Source organism: Sorex araneus, chromosome 3, assembly GCF_027595985.1.
Source record: "Sorex araneus isolate mSorAra2 chromosome 3, mSorAra2.pri, whole genome shotgun sequence".
Classification (NCBI taxonomy): domain Eukaryota; kingdom Metazoa; phylum Chordata; class Mammalia; order Eulipotyphla; family Soricidae; genus Sorex; species Sorex araneus.
Window position 1 is genome coordinate 182,630,734 of NC_073304.1, and position 16,808 is coordinate 182,647,541.

At 57.4% G+C, this 16,808-nt stretch overlaps 1 long non-coding RNA gene across 2 annotated transcripts; it reads left to right on the forward strand.

The window, feature by feature from the left end:
- Nucleotides 1-72: 72 nt before the first annotated feature.
- LOC129403434 (uncharacterized) lies at nt 73-9,632 on the forward strand. Of its 2 annotated transcripts, XR_008629252.1 has the most exons (3): nt 73-694; nt 1,299-1,436; nt 9,152-9,632. It is a non-coding gene; the product is annotated as an uncharacterized LOC129403434 (long non-coding RNA). The 2 variants fall into 2 exon arrangements; XR_008629253.1 differs by lacking the exons at nt 73-694; nt 1,299-1,436 and adding an exon at nt 4,264-4,384.
- The last annotated feature ends 7,176 nt before the right edge of the window (nt 9,633-16,808 follow it).

The following is a 16,808-nucleotide window of genomic DNA, read 5'->3' on the forward strand; positions in this document are numbered from 1 at the left end:
AGCCGCCGGGCGGGCACGCGTACGCGAGCACGCATGCGAGCACGAGCACGCACAGCCTTCCGCGAGCACGCGCGCGCCGCCCTTTGTCTCGCTTGTCCGCCGCGTCCTGGCGTCCCGTGGCAGCTCTACGCGGTGCTTGCGGCCGAGCGTGCACGGGGCTGGGGCGCAGGGGAACCCCCAGCTGCACGGGGCCGAGCGCGGGGAGGCCGAGACGGAGGCAGAAACCGGTGGGCGGGGGGAGGGCGTGCGAGGCCCCGCGGGCTGCCCAGCCCTGGCCTGCAGCCGGACCCGGGAGCCTGCGGGAGCACGTGGGAGAGCACGTGAGCGAGCACCGATGGGCGAGCCCAGCGCGTGCCGGGCCGCTTTGGACCGAGCGGGTGCTCAGGACAGGTTAGGGCGGAGAGCAAAAGTGGCCGTGGGAGCTCCGTGCCCCGCAGTCGGGGCTGCCCAGGATGCAGCCCCCGAGCAGGGCTGGCGGGGATCGGGCACCACCCGGCTGGTGCGGGGACGTGGGTTTGCCGAGGCTGCAGAAGCTGGCGAGGGCAGTTGGAATTTGCATTGTGCGACAGCCGTGACCTAAGGGCAGGCGGGGCAAGGAGCTGCCTGGTGCACGCGAGCAAGTCGAGTGACCCCTGCCCGGGCAGTGCAGAGGAGCAGGCCAAGCTAGAGGCTCAGTGGCGTGTCCAGAGATCATGTAAGTGAAGCGTGAAACCAACCAGGAATTCTGGTCCTTGTCCTCAGCATAAGTTCTTCCCCTCCCCCTCTTTTCGGTGGTATTTGTTGTGACTAATTACTTTCGTTTGTTTTGTTTGTTTGGCTTTTTGATCATTCTTGGTGGTGCTCAAGGGTTGGGTTGGGTTACTCCTGGCTCTGTATTCAGGAATCATTACCGGTGGCGCATGGGGAACCGTATGGGATACTGGGGACCAAATCCAGGTGGAAGCCAGTTTGGCCATGTGCAAGACAAACGCCCTCCCCACTGTCAGATCCCCTCCCCGTTGTGCTATTGGTGTAGGCAGGCAGGTAGATAGGAATTCCATTGCCATTGGCTGCCCTTTCCTATCTGCCTCCCTGTATGACCACCGGCAGGGGCCCCTGAATAATTCCTTTCACTCTGCACATGCTATCCAGCATCCCCATCACCACTCTGAGAAGCCTTCCCACACCCAAAAGACGATGCTTGTTGTTTCCTGCCCTGGGCCAGGCTTGCCCGCTGTGTGTCCTCACCACCCCCTGCACTTCAGTCCTACAGTTCTCAGCAGCTGTCATTGAAACAAGCATATTTCCTTCTTCATCAGGGGAAACACCAGCCCAGGCCCTGCTGCCACCAGTTCTGTAGCCCGTTTCCCACTGGTGTGGAGTGGCAGGGGTCAGCACGTTTGGAGGACAGTGGACAAGCCAAGAAGATCACCAGTGACCAGAGTGGCCTTGTTAAGGTAAGCCTTGGAATGAACTAATTAGGAGAACGTTAGACTGGAGCCCTCAGAATCTGGGGGCTTTTCCCGTCCCTACCACACAGAACTGTTCAATGTTTTGTTGGTTTTGTTTTGGGGGCCATGCCCAGATGGACTCAGGTCTTACTCCAGGGTCACTACTGGCAGGGCTTGTGGGGCCCTGTAGGGTGCTGGCGATCAAAACTGGGTTGGCTGTATGCAAGACAATCTCCCTCCCCACCGTACGATTGCTACAGCCCTGATGTTCATTAGAGGAATGAACTTCATGTCTTCAGCCTAGTTTCTGGGCAGAAATTCTGCACCTGGGATTGTGACGAAGACTTCTTTTTAATGCAGGGTGGTGTGGGGAGAACGTCCAAGCAGCTTGTGGCCGTCAGAGCACAGGTGGAAAAGCTGCGCTGTTTCGTTCCCTTATTGCTGCCGGTCAAGCCTGCCTGGCTGTCAACCTAAACAGCACATGCATGGGCTCTGGCCTTATGACATGCCTGGGGTGCGTGTACAGGGCACCTGCTCACCCCTGAGCCTCCTGACCCCTCCTCAGGATCTGAGGCAATCCCCAACCCCCTTCCCAACAGGCCTCTGCTGCCTGAGATGCCTGGGCCCCACAGCCACAGCTGTCCTGGCCACCGCTGGATTCCTGGAGTCCCCTAGGTCTCCCCCTTTTTCCTTGCACATCCTGCTTTTCGTCCACTGCCCCTCATCCACTGTCTGTGACTTCTAGATCTTTCTTCCTGCAGCCCCCAGTAGACCTGGGCTCAGCCTTCCTCTGAATGGCGGCTTGGTGGGTTCTATGCCACGCCCACTTCTTGCCGTGATGGTCTCAGTGCTCAGCCCTCACCCCCACAGCCCAGGGCTGGATGGGGAGAAGAGACTGACCAGCCATTGGCCTTTGTCTTTCCTTGAAGCTTCCTCATCATGTTGGGATTAAACCTGGGTGAGGGAAGGCAAGTGCCCTCCCCACTGTACTATGGCTCTGTCTCCAGGCATTTAAGTTTGGGGAAACACAATGTGAAGTTCTGGGGTTATCCTGGCTCTGCGCTCAGTAATTCCTCCTGGCTGTGCTCAGGTGTAGGGTGACGAGGGTCAAACCTGGGTTGACTGTGTATCGTTGAGGCTCCTGGATCAGATCCCAGGGGGGTGTGTCTGTGTCTCAGGGACGTGTGTGTGCGTGTAGTGCAGGGGTGGGTTATTTTCTTTTGCCAGAGTTCCAAAGTGGCACCATCAGTAGCACAGGGGGGACCTGTGTGCGGTTGAGCTGCAGGATTCCATGTCTCGTGCCTTCTGAGGTTATTAATGAGCCAGCAGTGTGACCTGTTGGGACCCAGAAAGCCCTGAGACTAGTGAGCGTCCTGTAGTATCAAAGACACCGCTGACAGGTTTCCTGCCATGAGAAGAAAGTATTTGTGAGGAAGTTGGAGGGAGCCAGTTTTAGGCAGGCTGTGGCCTCACTCGGGTGAGAGTGGCAGGCGGTCCTGCAGCTGTTCAGAGCTGGGTAAGGCTGGCGTGTCAACTCTCAGGCTGCCTCCTTCCTTCTTTCGATGACAGTGTCACCTACGTGCACCTCCCACGCTCAGAGAAAGAACCTTCTTGCTTTTTCCTTTGCAGTTTGGAATGGAGGCCCAGGCCTTACACGCAGGGCATATGCTGAGCCACATCCTGCACCACAGGAAAGAGAACTGTAACAAGCCCAGAGTAGGAAGTTCATTCCTTTACTCTGTGGCCTTCACAGCCCGGCTTTCTGGTCCTCCTGCATCTCAGCTGGGAACAAGGACAAGGACTGCTGGGACCCCCCTGGTGATGTTCCAGGGACAGCTGCCAGCTGGGCGCCCCTGAGGAGCTGTGCTCTGGGCCTGGGGATGAGCTAGGTCCAGCTGCCTCCCACATGCACTGAGCACAGGCCCGAGTGAGTGGTCCCTGGCAGATAGAAATAGAAACATACTCTCCCAGTGAGGCAAAGGGTCAGTTGCACTTGGGCAGAATGAGCAGACAGGATTGAGAGCCCCCCTGCTTCTGGGAGACCAGTGCACTGTTCTGAGGCCTAGGTGGCGCCAGAACAGCCTTCCCTAATGTTGCCACTTGCATTCAGGCTGGGAAGCAGCTGAGGAGGGCCTGCAGGTGGCCTGTGTGAGGCAGCTTTTTCTGTGTATGCATCTGCACACAGCCACACTCTGCTCTCCAGAGCCCTGCCCGGACCCCCTGCCCACAGCACAGGGACAGAGCCCAGGGTCCGAGCTGGACCCCCATTTTGCGGCCTCCGTGTGGCTTCGTGACAGTGAGGAGACCCAAGGTCTGGAGGGAGCTGCCCAGGGTGTGCAGAGACGGGAAGCCTAGCTGACACTGGCCACAGCCCTGCCTTTGGTCAATAGGAGAGGAGAGCTAATGGGAGCACGGGACGGGAGCTTCTGGAGCTGGAGTCCTCCCGCCTACCGGCTCTGGAGTGCTTGGAGGGGGTGCAGAGGTGGGCGTGCGCCCTCCACCGTGCAGCAGTAGCCCAGAGGCTTTACTTTTCTTCCGCACCCAGGAATGCCCTCCGTGGAGCAGAGATCTCAGCATCTGCAGATGCCCCTGGAGGGGGCGCGCATCCGATCAGTACGCGTGTGCGGGGAGTGGTGGGGAGCGGGTCGGACCTGAGCCCGGCGTCTGGGGTGGCCCCCAGCTGGCCCGCACCCGGGCTGGACGGCCCCCCAGGGAGCCTCTTGCAGCCGCGGCCGGAATCTCGGGGCGGGGCTTCCCGGGGGCGGGGTCAGGAGGAGGCGGGATCTCTGCAGACGGGGCGGCGGGGGGCGACTTCCGGGGGCGGGGCCGGGGCGGGGCGCGCGCGGTTTCCGGGCGGGCGGCAGAGGCGCCCAAGGCTGAGGTGGCGGCCCAGCGTTCGCGCGGAGCCTGAGGAGACGCGAGGCGGGAGAACGCTGGCGACGCGGCCGGCCGAGGTGAGGCGGGGGCAGGGGGCGGCGCCGGTGGTGGCTGGCTCTCGGGGCCCTGAGCCCCTCCTGAAAGCCCTCCTGTTCCCCGGGGTGATCGGGCCCGGCCGACCCCCGGCGGGGATCCCCCCCGCCCCCGCTTCCTCGAGCCGGCGCCCCGGGCCCGCGCGGTCCGACCTGTCGCTGTCCCTCTCCCTCCCGGCCGCTCCTGCCCGCCGGCTCTTCCCGACCACCCGGGTCACGACCTGTTGGGCCTCGTGGGCACGGGAACGTTTGGGTGCTATCCGAGTCCCATGGACGTGGACATGTGGGGCGAGTGTCAGACCGTGCTGCGGGCAGGCCTGGTCCAGGAGGTGCCTTGGGTGAGGCTGTCTCCCTTCCTCTGGGGCCTCACAGGAACGCCGCCCTGGCCTCGCTTGGCTGCTGGTGTGGGTCCCCTCCCTCCCCCAACGCCAGTGTGGGGCAGGATTCGGAATTTCTGCTTACCTCCTGCAGACAAGTCAGGCCTGAACCAAGAGGCAGTTGCTGCAGGCCCAGCTATCAGCAGCGTTGGAAATAGGCTTTGTTGTGGGGGGGGCAGGGCCAGGCGTTCTCAGAACCACAGCAGTGGGGCCTGAGGAGCCTTAGGTTTGGGCCATGGTGCTGCGACCCTATCGTGGCTTGGAGGGACAATCCTGCTGCACTCCTGGTCGCATCTTGCTCCGGGAGGGCTACCCAGAGCCACAAAAGCGTGAGGTTCGTCCTGACACCTACCCCTGTTGAGCTTCCATGCTCCCGGCACTGCCTGGTTGGGCCAGATGCTGGAGCGGCAGCTTTGGGACAAAGTGGGGGTCGAGAAGGGCAGGTGGGGCTGGGCACAGGCTTGGGCATGGTGTCCATGTGTCCTCGCTCCCCTTCTCCTGGCCGTGGACTTCTTCTTGTTTCTGGGGGTTGCATAAGCTGTCTTAGCAGTACGGGGAGACAGAAGTTTGGAGATGACTACACAGTCGCAGGTATGTGATGTCCCAAAGTTTGAGGACTGTCTTTGCAAAGGGGTAGTGTTATAAGCAGCCTTCGTTGTTTCTGTGTGGGTTTGGTGTGGTAGGAAATACCAAAATCAGCATAACTGAAAAGTATTTATTAGGACTTTGTATATGCTAGGTGCACGAAGAATTTGCCATTATAGTTTTACTGATTCATTTTCAATCTAGGATAGTATGCCCACACCCAGCTGTACTCAGGGCCTACACTTGGTTCTGCACTGAAGGATCACTCCAGATGGGCTCAGGGCACCATATGGGGTGGCAAGAATTGAACCTGGGTCAGCTGCATGCAAAATTAATGTTTAATTTTTAAAAAATATTAACACATTTTTAAAATGGTAAGATTCTCATAGAATGATGTTTTCAGGCATTTTAATTCACTTTTACCTCATTTCCAGATGAGTAAACTGGGTGACGTTAGGTCGGAGCCCCCAGATGGATTCTGAGCCTGGGCTTCTCCTCCCTCACGTAGGGTTCTGGTTTGTGCTGTGGGATCCAGGCTCCCCTGCCAACTGCCCACCCCAGACTCACCTGCTGGCCCTGGGGCTCCAGGACGTGTGTGCTGACCACATAGCCATCAGGCTCCATGTCCCAGAACTGCCCAGAGATGGTGCTTACAATTCTCAATACCAGTCTCACTGGGTTTGGTTAACTCCCCTTCTACAGGTGGCACCCAGGCAGCTGAGGGCAGTGGGTGGTGGCAGCTTCCAAAATCTAATGCTGAGAAGCTGGAGTTGGGCAGTGGTTTTTACTACTAAGAGAATTGCCAGCCAGCTTCAGGACTGGGCTTTCCTGTGTGGCTTCCTCTTCCTGGCCTACCACCTGGCCACCTTCCTGTGGGCCCTGCAGGCAGGAGGGACTAGCCTTATGTCACCTGCCTGCACCCAAGCCAGTCTCCCCACTGAGGTACACACTGTGGTATCCGCATGCCTGCGCAGAGTCCAGGGTGAGCGAGGGGGGTGGGGGGACTTGCTGGGAGAACCCCCAGTATGAGATTGCTGCACCCAGACCTGAGGGAGCTGATCTGAGAGGAGTATGGACAGGCAGTGCTCAAGGCCTGTGTCTGCAGAGTTACTTCTAGGGGCAGAAACTGATGGAAAGCATCACTGTCAGGGATAGGAGGGGGTCACAGACACAGGAATGTCCAGGGGTGTGGCCTGGTCCCTTCTCCCTCTCAGCGAGGCTGATCCTGAACACAGTGCCTCAGCTGTATGTCCTGAGGCAGGCGCACACCTGTGAGGGAGCAGCTGCTGAAGTGCGCTGGGAGCAAGGCTGCATGAGAGGGTGGCAGCTGCTGGGAGCACAATGGGCAGAGCACTTCGGAGAAACCCACATCTCTGACTACCCAATCAGGTGATTCACTTGATTCTGTTTGTGTCACGTTGTCACAGAAAAGCCTCGAGACTCTTCCAGGAAAGAGGTAGAGTCAGCCTGACCCGGAACTGAGTGGGAAATGAGTGTGGTCTCCATCTGGGAACACACTCTTGGGCTGGGCTTTGGCTCGCTCCAGTAAGAGTGGAGCACAGTTAAGGGCTGACTCCTGGGGTTGCCACTCACCAGGTCTGGAGGCTGGGATAGTCATCCCTGCCCTGAGGGGGCTTGTGAGGGTTGTGTGGTGGGTGCTGAATGAGTGTGGCAGACTGAAAACTGACCCTTCACAGACAGCAGCTGAGGTTGCTGGGGGAAGGCTTTCTGTGAGGACAGCCAGCAGATGGCTGGCACGCTGGCGGAGCATCTGAGAGGGGCCAGGTGCACCCCATACCTTGTGTCTTGTTTTCCTTTTTCATGTCCCTGAGCTCCTGGGTTCACCCCAGACCTTCATCCTCCTCCAGGGCCATCAGCCAACCCAGTGCTTCCTTCACCTGCAGGCAAGGCAAGGCTTTCCCCCAGCACTAAAGATAAAGGAGCACTCAGGTGGGGCTGAAGTGGGGGACAAAGGTCAGCTAGAGACCCACATGCATGCTTGTCTGGTCATCCTGCTGTTGTGCAGGCCACAGTGTCTGCCTGACACTCCCTGCTATCACCAGACACACACACCCCTCAGGGGCCTGGGCGGTACCTTCTGGGGAGGAAGGAGGGCGCTGGTCAGAGTCCTGGGAGAGAGTCCATGTCTTGGTTTTATTTTTTATTTTTTTTTTTTTTGCATTTTGGGTCACACCCAGCGATGCTCAGGGGTTACTCCTGGCTTTGCACTCAGGAATTACTCCTGGCGGTGCTGGGGGACCATATGGGATGCCGGGGATCGAACCCGGGTCGGCCGCGTGCAAGGCAACCGCCCTACCCGCTGTGCTATCACTCCGGCCCCGAGAGTCCATGTCTTGGATCCTAGGTCCCGACCCCTCTGGTTGCCCTGGGGTCCTCTCCCTGTCTGCTGGCGTGTTTCAAGGTTAAAAGCCCACTTTCTCCAGAGGTAGAGGGGGCTTCCGAGAGCCCTTGTGTTTTCTTTCCCTTCCACTTTAAATGTTCAGTAGGGCTCATTCTCGAGCATGGGAATCGGAAGCAGAGGTGCCTGGCAGGCCACACAGTATCACCCCCCCCTTACTCATCGCACTTTCCGCCACGTTAGGAACTGGAATAGGGAGTCCTCATTCGATTACACGTGAAGACAAATCTCCTGAAGGGCTGGAGAAGAGCTTAGCGGGCTGATGCAGCCTTTACATGCAGGAGATCTAGGCTCGCTCCGTGGGGCTGCATGACCACTACCCCAGGCAGGGATGAAACCAGACCAAAAAAATGAGCTTTTCCCCTCAAAAGCACCTGGGGAGGAGAGATGGGGACAGCTGGTTCTGGTTGCTTCTCCTTGCCTCCATGGGACCAGGCAGAGAAGGCTGGGGAAAGGAGATTACCTGACAGCGCTTAGCCTGGTGATGCGAGGCAGAACTGTAAGAGACCCACACCCGCCGGCTGCAGTGTCACCACTTTTCTGAGCACCTTCCTGTCGCCACACCGTTGGAAGGAACAGGTGCTCCAGACTCACAGGGACACTTCACCTTTCCTAAACTTAAGGATCTTCTGTTAAGAGCTTGGGGGTTTTCTCTTTCTAACAAAAATACCATCCGCTTTCCTTGAAACGACAAGGTTCTTACCTTATGTCTGAGAAATGTCAATGAGACCAATCCAAGCCCCCAGCTGCCGCATTTTCCCCACCTGGGCCTCGGTGGGTGGAGGGACCTTACATGGGGTGGACAGTGGAGAGGTGCAAGCCCATGGCTGTGGTTCCAGTCTCCGTTCCTGGTTGTGTCTGATGAGCTCTGACCACATCATCTGTCCCAAATGAGTTAGAACTCGGCTCCTCCTGTGTCCTAGCACTGACCGTTGCTGGTCAGTGGCTAGTGGGGGTGGGGCAATGGAACCCTGTGTTGTGAGACTTCTGTTTCCTTGGTCAGGAGAGCCAGGGGACTGCTGGCCTCTGGTCCTGGGCCCCTGTCTGGCCCAGGCAGCTGAATTTGTGGGTGTTGGATATTTCCTTTCTGCAGGTGAACAGGGGGTAGGGGCTTTGGGACCCTGAAAAGGTCTGGGCTGAAAAGCTGAGTTGGTGCCCACAGTAGCTGCCTTATCCCGCTCATTTCAGGAAGCCCCTTCTCAAGCCAAAACAGTGGTCAGTGTTGGGCACAGGAGTGGGAGCCTGGGCACAGGAACCGGGAAGGCAGTGGTGCCAACTCAGGTGTCCTTCCTGTGCCTGTCTTGGTGGGGGGCTGTGTGTCCGAGACCCAGCACGGGCCGCCTTCATTCTGACCACTGCCTTCTCTCCTAGGAGCCTGTTGCCTGGCTGAAAAGAGAGTGACCCTTCTTCCCTGCAGACACGCCCTGCCAGTGCCCCCAGGAGGATGCGGCAGCTCAAGGGGAAACCCAGGAAAGAGACGTCAAGGGACAAGAAGGAGCGGAAACAGGCCATGCAGGAGGCACGGCGACAGATCGGCACAGTGGTGCTGCCCACACTGGCCGTGCTGGTGCTTCTGCTCGTGCTCTTCGTCTACATGGCCACGCGCCCTGCCAGCAGCGAGTGATGAGCAGCGTGTTCCCCGCAGCCTCACTGAGCCCGGCTTTACTGCTGACCGGGGAGGGAATGGGGGGCATGGGTCAGTGAGTGGCCCCATGCCCATGGCCGCTTCATGTGCCTTGAGACTTGGACCCCCCCCACTTCCACAGAACTGTGCTGCTCTCACCCAGAGCAGTGCAGGGCTCGATGCAGAGGTGAAATATTTATTTTTTGAATAAAGGAGCTATTGCTTGAACAGAGTGTCAGCCTGTGCCACAAGCCAGCCTGTGCGTGCTGCCCCTCAGCTGGCACACACTAGGGTGGGGGCGAAGGACCTGTTTTGGTACCAGGACACAGGCAGAAAGGTGGGCTGCTCCTGACATCATAGCCTGCCCTGCTCCAGGTGACTGCCCAGGGCACAGCAGGGGACCCATGTCCTTTTGGGAGTAGGGCTCCATCCAGGTGGTGGACTTGGGGTCACTCTCTGGGGGATCAGTTGCACATGTATTTTTTTTGGGGGGGGTCACACCTAGCGATGCTCAGGGGTTCCTCCTGGCTCTCCACTCAGGAGTTAACTCCTGGCGGTGTTTGGGGGACCATATGGGATGCTGGAGATTGAACTCGGGTCAGCCTTGTGCGAGGCAAACACCCTCCCCGCTGTACTGTCCGGCCCCTGCTTGTGTACTTTTTCTGCAGCTCTGGAGTCAGGCACTAAAACTGAGACCAGCCAGAGACTGTTGTTCCCTTGTCCCTCACAAGCAGTGGGCAGAGGTACCCAGGGGTCTGCCTGTCTGCTTTTGATGTGGGACCCTGAAACGAGTCCCTGCTGGCCCTGCATCTTCCTGGGTGCCCCCTGCCCTCCACTCTGCCCTCCAGCTGGGCTGAACAGGACCCAGGCCTGCTGACAAGTGCCACAAAGTCCTGGGCCCCACCCAGCATGGGTGGGTCAGGACATAGGAACCCCACAACCCATAAATCATTGCCAGACACCGTATACTCAGAGTGGTCCAAAGGGCAGAGGCTCTGTGTTCCCTATGCCCCCACTGCCCTCCACTCAGACCCACCATGAGCCTGTGCTCACCACGGCACCACTTACATGGCCGAGGTCTTGGAGCCACGATGGATGACATACGGACAGTGGAAGGCCACCCAGCTGTTGGGGAAAGTGAGTGCTGGGCTGGGTGATATCATGTGACTGGGCCACACATCGAGCACACGCCTAACCAGGGCCCATCTTGGACACTACCATGTAGTGTCAGTGTCACCAGGTGCCTCCCTGCTTCACGGCCTGAATGGCTCCGCATTCTTGGGCCTTTGTGCTGACCCACTGGCCCAGATGACCAAGGGTCACAGGTGGGGGCTTCCTGAGTGCTGCTTGGGGTCAGCCCCCACCCCAAATACCACAAATCCTACCTACTGCTACAGCCAGGGAGAAGTGGGGGAGCTTCATGCCAAAGTAAATCCGAAGGAGAAGGCCCAGCATTCATGAACTTCCACTGTGACATGCAGGGGGACACACAAGATCCAATAAAAACAAACCCTTGAGTGCCAGCACTGAGGGCAGCACACAGAAGGGGGCTAGAAGTGCCCAGTGGACACTGGTGGGGAGACTGGCCTGATGTGACCCCTAAGACAAGCACTTGACACTGCTGTAAACCAGTGTGGTGTCAAAACACTCCCAAGTATGATTGACAAACAGGCCCGAGACGTATCTGGAGGTTGCAGACCATGCTGGGCTGGTGGGCCCGGTGATGGCACATGTGTGTGTGGCTCTGCCTCGTGCTTGCTTTGGGGGGTGCTAAGTGCTCCTGAGATCAGACCGGCCAAAGCCTCTGCCTTCAGTGAGCACCACTGCAGCACCTGTCAGTCTTGCCTGCGTGGAGAGAATCCTTTTTCCAAGCACATCTATGCAGGACCAGCAGGTGAGGATTCCAGGGCTAGGGCCCAGGAGAGGCTGTGGTGAGGGCAGACTCGGACTCCCTGCAGCCTGCCCACAACCCTCCCAACAGAAGCAGGCCCAGAGTCACGCTGTTAGCGCACCGGCCAGGGCCTCAAACCCTTTGGGGCTGGACTAAATGGAGCAAGCCTCGGAGGCTGGGCGAGTCACCTCTGTCATGGCCTCTGGCAGAGCTCCCCAACTGGGGTCACCCTGTTCCTCAGAGACCGGATTTCCCTACCTCATACAGCCCCCAGGGTGGGTTGTCAGTGAGCATCCTTGAGCAATATAATGAGAGTAGTATACTAGAGAGAATACTTTATAGAAATCAACAAAACTTCAGGCGAAGATGACAAAACACAGTGAGACAAATCATGGGCCTATGTGATCAAAGACCCTACCTAGGATATATCAGACTGACGATGGGGCTGGAGCCATAATACAGTGAACCAGCCAATCTGGGCTTTGATTCCTGGCACCCCATAGGGCTCCTGGAGCCCAACGGGAGCTGAGTTGGGCTGAATGCTGAGCCAGGAGTCAGCTCTGAGCACCACCAGGTGTGACCATCTCCACCCTGCCCTCCCCCCCCAAAAAAAAAAACAACAGTGGCAGTTTTAGCTGGAGATTTTAAGAAATGACTAAATGGTAACATTTAGCTTTAAAAAAGTCCAAGTAGGTGTACAGATGGACCACTCAAGGTGATGCTGCAAAGAACCTCGAGTCAGCTGCACACAGCACTCAGGAACCTGCCACACCAAAGGGCAAGACTGGAGCTGCTCGGAGAAAAAGGCCTGACACTCGTGGAATTTCCCTTTGGACAGGGTCCTGGGAATCGGCTCAGTCCCCTTCCTGCAGGCAGCGTTGAGCACCCTCAAGTACCTGTGTGGTGCCATTAGCGCCCCCGCGTGGCCAGAGCAGAGCGGCAAGCGGTCGGCTTTGTGTTCATTTTTCACCTATTAGGAAGGAGTAAATGTGATCTAAGATACTGCAGGGTATGAGGAGAGAAGCGAGATGAGATGAAAGCGTTCCCTCTTAGGGTGTCACAGAAGCTGCAGAAACAGCTGAGATAAATGGTGGTGACCAAGTGAGTTCACATTTGCGTTTTTGATTTTTTGTTTGGGGCCATACCTGGTGGTGCTCAGGGTCTACTCCTGCTCTGTGCTCAGGGAACACTCCTAGAGGGTTTAGGGGACCACATGGGGTGCCTAAGATGGAACCCCAGTTGGCTACATACAAAGTGAGTGCCTTAACCCCTGTACTGTCTCTCTGACCCCAGCGTTCCACATTTCTAAGCAAAGACAGTTGTAGTTGCCTCCTTCTCCCGTAATCCTCTCCTCAGACAACTCAGGATCTACTTGACTGGTTTTAACTGTCGCCTTTTTTCTTTTTGGGTCATGCCGGGCAATGCACAGGGGTTACTCCTGGCTTTGTACTCAGGAAATATTTCTGGCGGTTCTCAGGGGACCATATGGGATGCTGGGAATCGAACCCAGGTCAGCCGCATGCAAGGCAAATGCCCTACCCGCTATACTATTGCTCCAGGCCCTAATTGGTGCATTTTTTAAAATTCCTAAAAATAAAACTTACAAGAGATAGCATAGCAGTTAAGACACTTGTGTGCGGCTGATCATGGTTTGATCTGTGGCACCACGTACAGTTACTGGGACACCAGCAGAGGTCACCCCTAAGCACCACACCAGGAGTAGCCCCTGAGCACCGCAGGTGTGGTTAACAACCCCACTTTAAAAAGAAAGGCAAGGAAAATCTGTGTTGCTAAGATATAACTAAAAAAATTCTCATCACAAAATCTGCAGTGTATGACAACTAACTAATCACTTAGCTGTACAGAACTAGGCTGTCATCCGGATTCATATATTTAAATATCTAGTTGATTTGTATGCTACACAGCATACAAAAAAATTATATATATATATATACATATATATATATATATACTTGTTGCCATAAGGCAACTTGTGTTACAGATCATATCCTGTTATGTGTCAACTATGTAACAAGTAATCTTGTCTCAGCAAGACACTACAAACATTAAGGAGGGGAAAGGGGTAGAGCACCACAAGACTTGGCATCAGGTCAGGGAGCCCTGCAGCAGGAAGATGTGCACGGGATGAGGCCTGTGGGCTCCAGGCAAGGGTGAGCACAGACAGAGGCGGGATCTGACTGGGATCTATTGCAGAGCCACAGGGATCCATCTTGTGAGGAGGTGCCAGGTATCCCCAGCCCCTACATGCATGACAGAAGCCCGGGCTCTGTGAGAACCACCAAAGCACCAGGGCCACCCAGTGAGCACGTGGGAGTACCCAGAGTGCAGACCCTGGCAAGGCCCAAAGACCAAACATCAGCTGAGGGCAGGCCCCACCCTTTCTCCCCCATCACCACTATAGCCTGACCAAAGAAGCAAAATGGGGGATAAACAAAAAAGAAGTTGGGACCAGAGCAATAGTACAGCGGGGCCCATATGGTCCCCCAAGGAGCACCAGGAGTAATTCCTGAGTGCAGAGTCAGGAGTAACCCCTGAGCATCACTTGGTGTGACCCAAAAGGCAAACAAACAAACAAAAACGGGCTGAAAACCAATCAGGCAGGAGGGGGCCTGTGAAGGCCAAGGTTTCTTTCCTCTTCCCAGCCTCCTAGTCCACAGATACTAGAAGTTCATCTCCACTGTGTGTGTGCATATACGCATGTGTGTACGGGGTTGCACAGGTGCATCCCCGACTGATCTCAAACCAGAGGAAAGTGCCGTGCTCTGGGCCATTTGCTACTGAGGTAACTGCCACACACTTCAAAGCAGCAAAGCCGGGTTCAGTCTCACTGCCCACCCCTAGGAAGCTCAGGAAGTGACAGGACCGAGTTTTTGGTCAGGCGGGGAAGGGAGACTAGCAGGAGGTGGGGGGAGCCGGTAGAACTCACTAGAGCCCCAGATTACTTACCTACCCAGCAGAGGCTAGTTCCTCCTCACTGGGAGGGCATGCGTGGGACCCAGACCTCAGATGCTGGTGGCAGGACGCGGAATGAGGCACTGGGCAAAAGCAGCAGCCACAGGAGCAGATGTCACAGCCAGCATCAGGACTGCTCAGCTGCACAGAACTGGACCGGGACCAGACTCAAACAACATCTCTGGTCCCAGAAGTGCCATCAGTGGGCATGGCGAGGCCAGACTCCCATCTGCCTATAAGCAGGGGCCACCTTACAGCCCAGCCATGAAGCTCAGTACAAACCTCAGCCTAACTGGACAGCTTAGGGACTACATATGCAATTAATAATTACAGAATAAAAAATAGAGTAGAAACAATGAAACGAGTAAAGACCACCCTGATGACATGCCCAAGCCTGGAGCTGCCCACAACTTTGCTGCCTGATCCACAGAGATGCCCGGCTGAGAAGATTCTGATGAGCCAGGTCCCAGCAAGCACTTCAAAGTCAGTTTTGTGTGGGCTGATGAGCACCACACAGGTGACCCCAATCACAGCAGCAGCCCCAAGGCACAAGGAAGAAGAATCGAAGGTCTACACCAGGCCTGCGAGCTAGGGCAGCAGGGAAGGCATCTGCCCCACACGCAGCCAACCTGGATTCAATCACCAGCACCATATATGGTCCCCCAAGTCCCATCAGGGGTGACCCCTGAGCACCCTGAGCCCCCCAAAAGAACAAAACTAGAGAACAACCAAAAAAAAAAGACAGTCCTCTCAGGGGTGCAAAGATGGGTGGGCAACTTGTGCAAATCAACTAGTATAATGCATAAAAGAGCCCAGGATAGGGTACGGAGGTCCCCACAGTTGCTTTGCCCTGTCTGGGGAGGCCTGCCCCCACCTGGAGCACCTTCCCAAAGTCCCCCTAGGTGGCCTTGCTGGACAGAGCCTTTGACCCATGCACACAGGCCTTGGGATTTAACACCAAGAAGGCCAGAACCTCCCTGGCTCCCACGTGCATGTGCTTATCACAAACTTCAGCCCTAGGGTCACTGAACTGGCTCATGCAGGATGGAGCTGCAGTGGGGTGCAGGCCACTTTGCAACAGCAACCAGTGGCCTGGTCCAGCCTTCAGAAGTTAGGGACAAAGGCCATGAATGCCAGACCACGGGCTCTCCCCAGGCAGCCCCGTCCTCCCGTTCCTCGAGAGGAATCAGTCCCCAGCACTTGGTTGGTGTCTCTGCTCCGGTTAGATCGGTGTGCGCGTGTGCGCATGTGTGTGAGTGTGTGCGTGCGCATGTGTCCCCGGGCCCTGGAACCTCCCTCGGCCTCCCCCCAGCACTTGCTTGGGTGCAGCCCTGGACTGGGCGGCCCGTGGGGCAGTCTGCGCTGGCCCGCACACAGCCCTGGGCTTGAGCCTAGGGAATCCCGCGGTGGGCACCGGCCGGGCCGCAGGGGAACTCCGAGTCCCACTTCTCCGCACCACGGAAAGTGGTAGCTGGAAGGGGCCAGGCCTGGCTGTTCACTAACCTGGAGCCGCGGAGGTCTCGGGACAGGTCCGTGTCCACGCAGCTGCGGCGCCTCTTCACCTGGGGCTGGGAAACCCCGACGCGCGGCTGGTGCGCAGGCCCAGAGCACGTGCCTGCACGCCACGTCACTGTCACTTCACGTCACGGTGTGAGTATGCCCACGTCGCCGCCACCACCACGTCACTGTTACCGTCACGGTACCGCGCACCGGCCCTTCACCCCGCTTACCCACTCCCTTACTCGGCCGGGGCAGAATCCAGGCCGCGGCACCCCTCGCAGCCCCGCGCAGGTTCCCTCCTGGGAGGCCGCAGCCCCCTCTCAGCGCCCTGGCCACCCAGGACACAGGGCGCATGGACACGGGCTCGACGACGTGGCCGGGCCTTACGGGCGGTGCTCAGGGACTGGCACCGCTGTCTGGTCCTGGACCGAGGCCAGCATGTGCGACGGCGCAGTGATGGACCAGGCCGTCCCACGGGGACTCGAGTGGCTGCGCTTGGTCCCTAACGCCCATGTGCGGAAATCTTTGTGTGCTTCACACCTGGCCTCCGGAGATGACGCTTCTGGAGTTTATTTATGGAATTCTCGTTTTCTTTTTTTTTTGTTTTTGCTTTTTGGGTCACACCCGGCAACACACAGGGATTACTCCTGGCTCTGCACTCAGGAATTACCCCTGGCGGTGCTCAGGAGACCATATGGGATGTTGGGAATCGAACCCATGTCGGCCGCGTGCAAGGCAAATGCCCTACCCGCTGTGCTATTGCTCCAGCCCCGGAATTCCCGTTTTCTGAACATGCGTTTAAAGAAGAACCCGGAGAAAGGCTATTTTCCTCCTGACCACCTGGATTCCACCAGCCCGCCCGCACCACGTTCCCCAGTGGCCACCCAGAACCATGTGCGCGGGGTCTGGGTCTCCCCTCGCCTCTCCTTGCCTCAACCGTGAGCCGCCAGGCAAGACCCACGGGCCACTGGTGAGGAGTCAGAGCTTTCCTACTCCGCCAGCCGCCACCTGAGTTTTCCTGTCTACTCTCTTGTCATCGC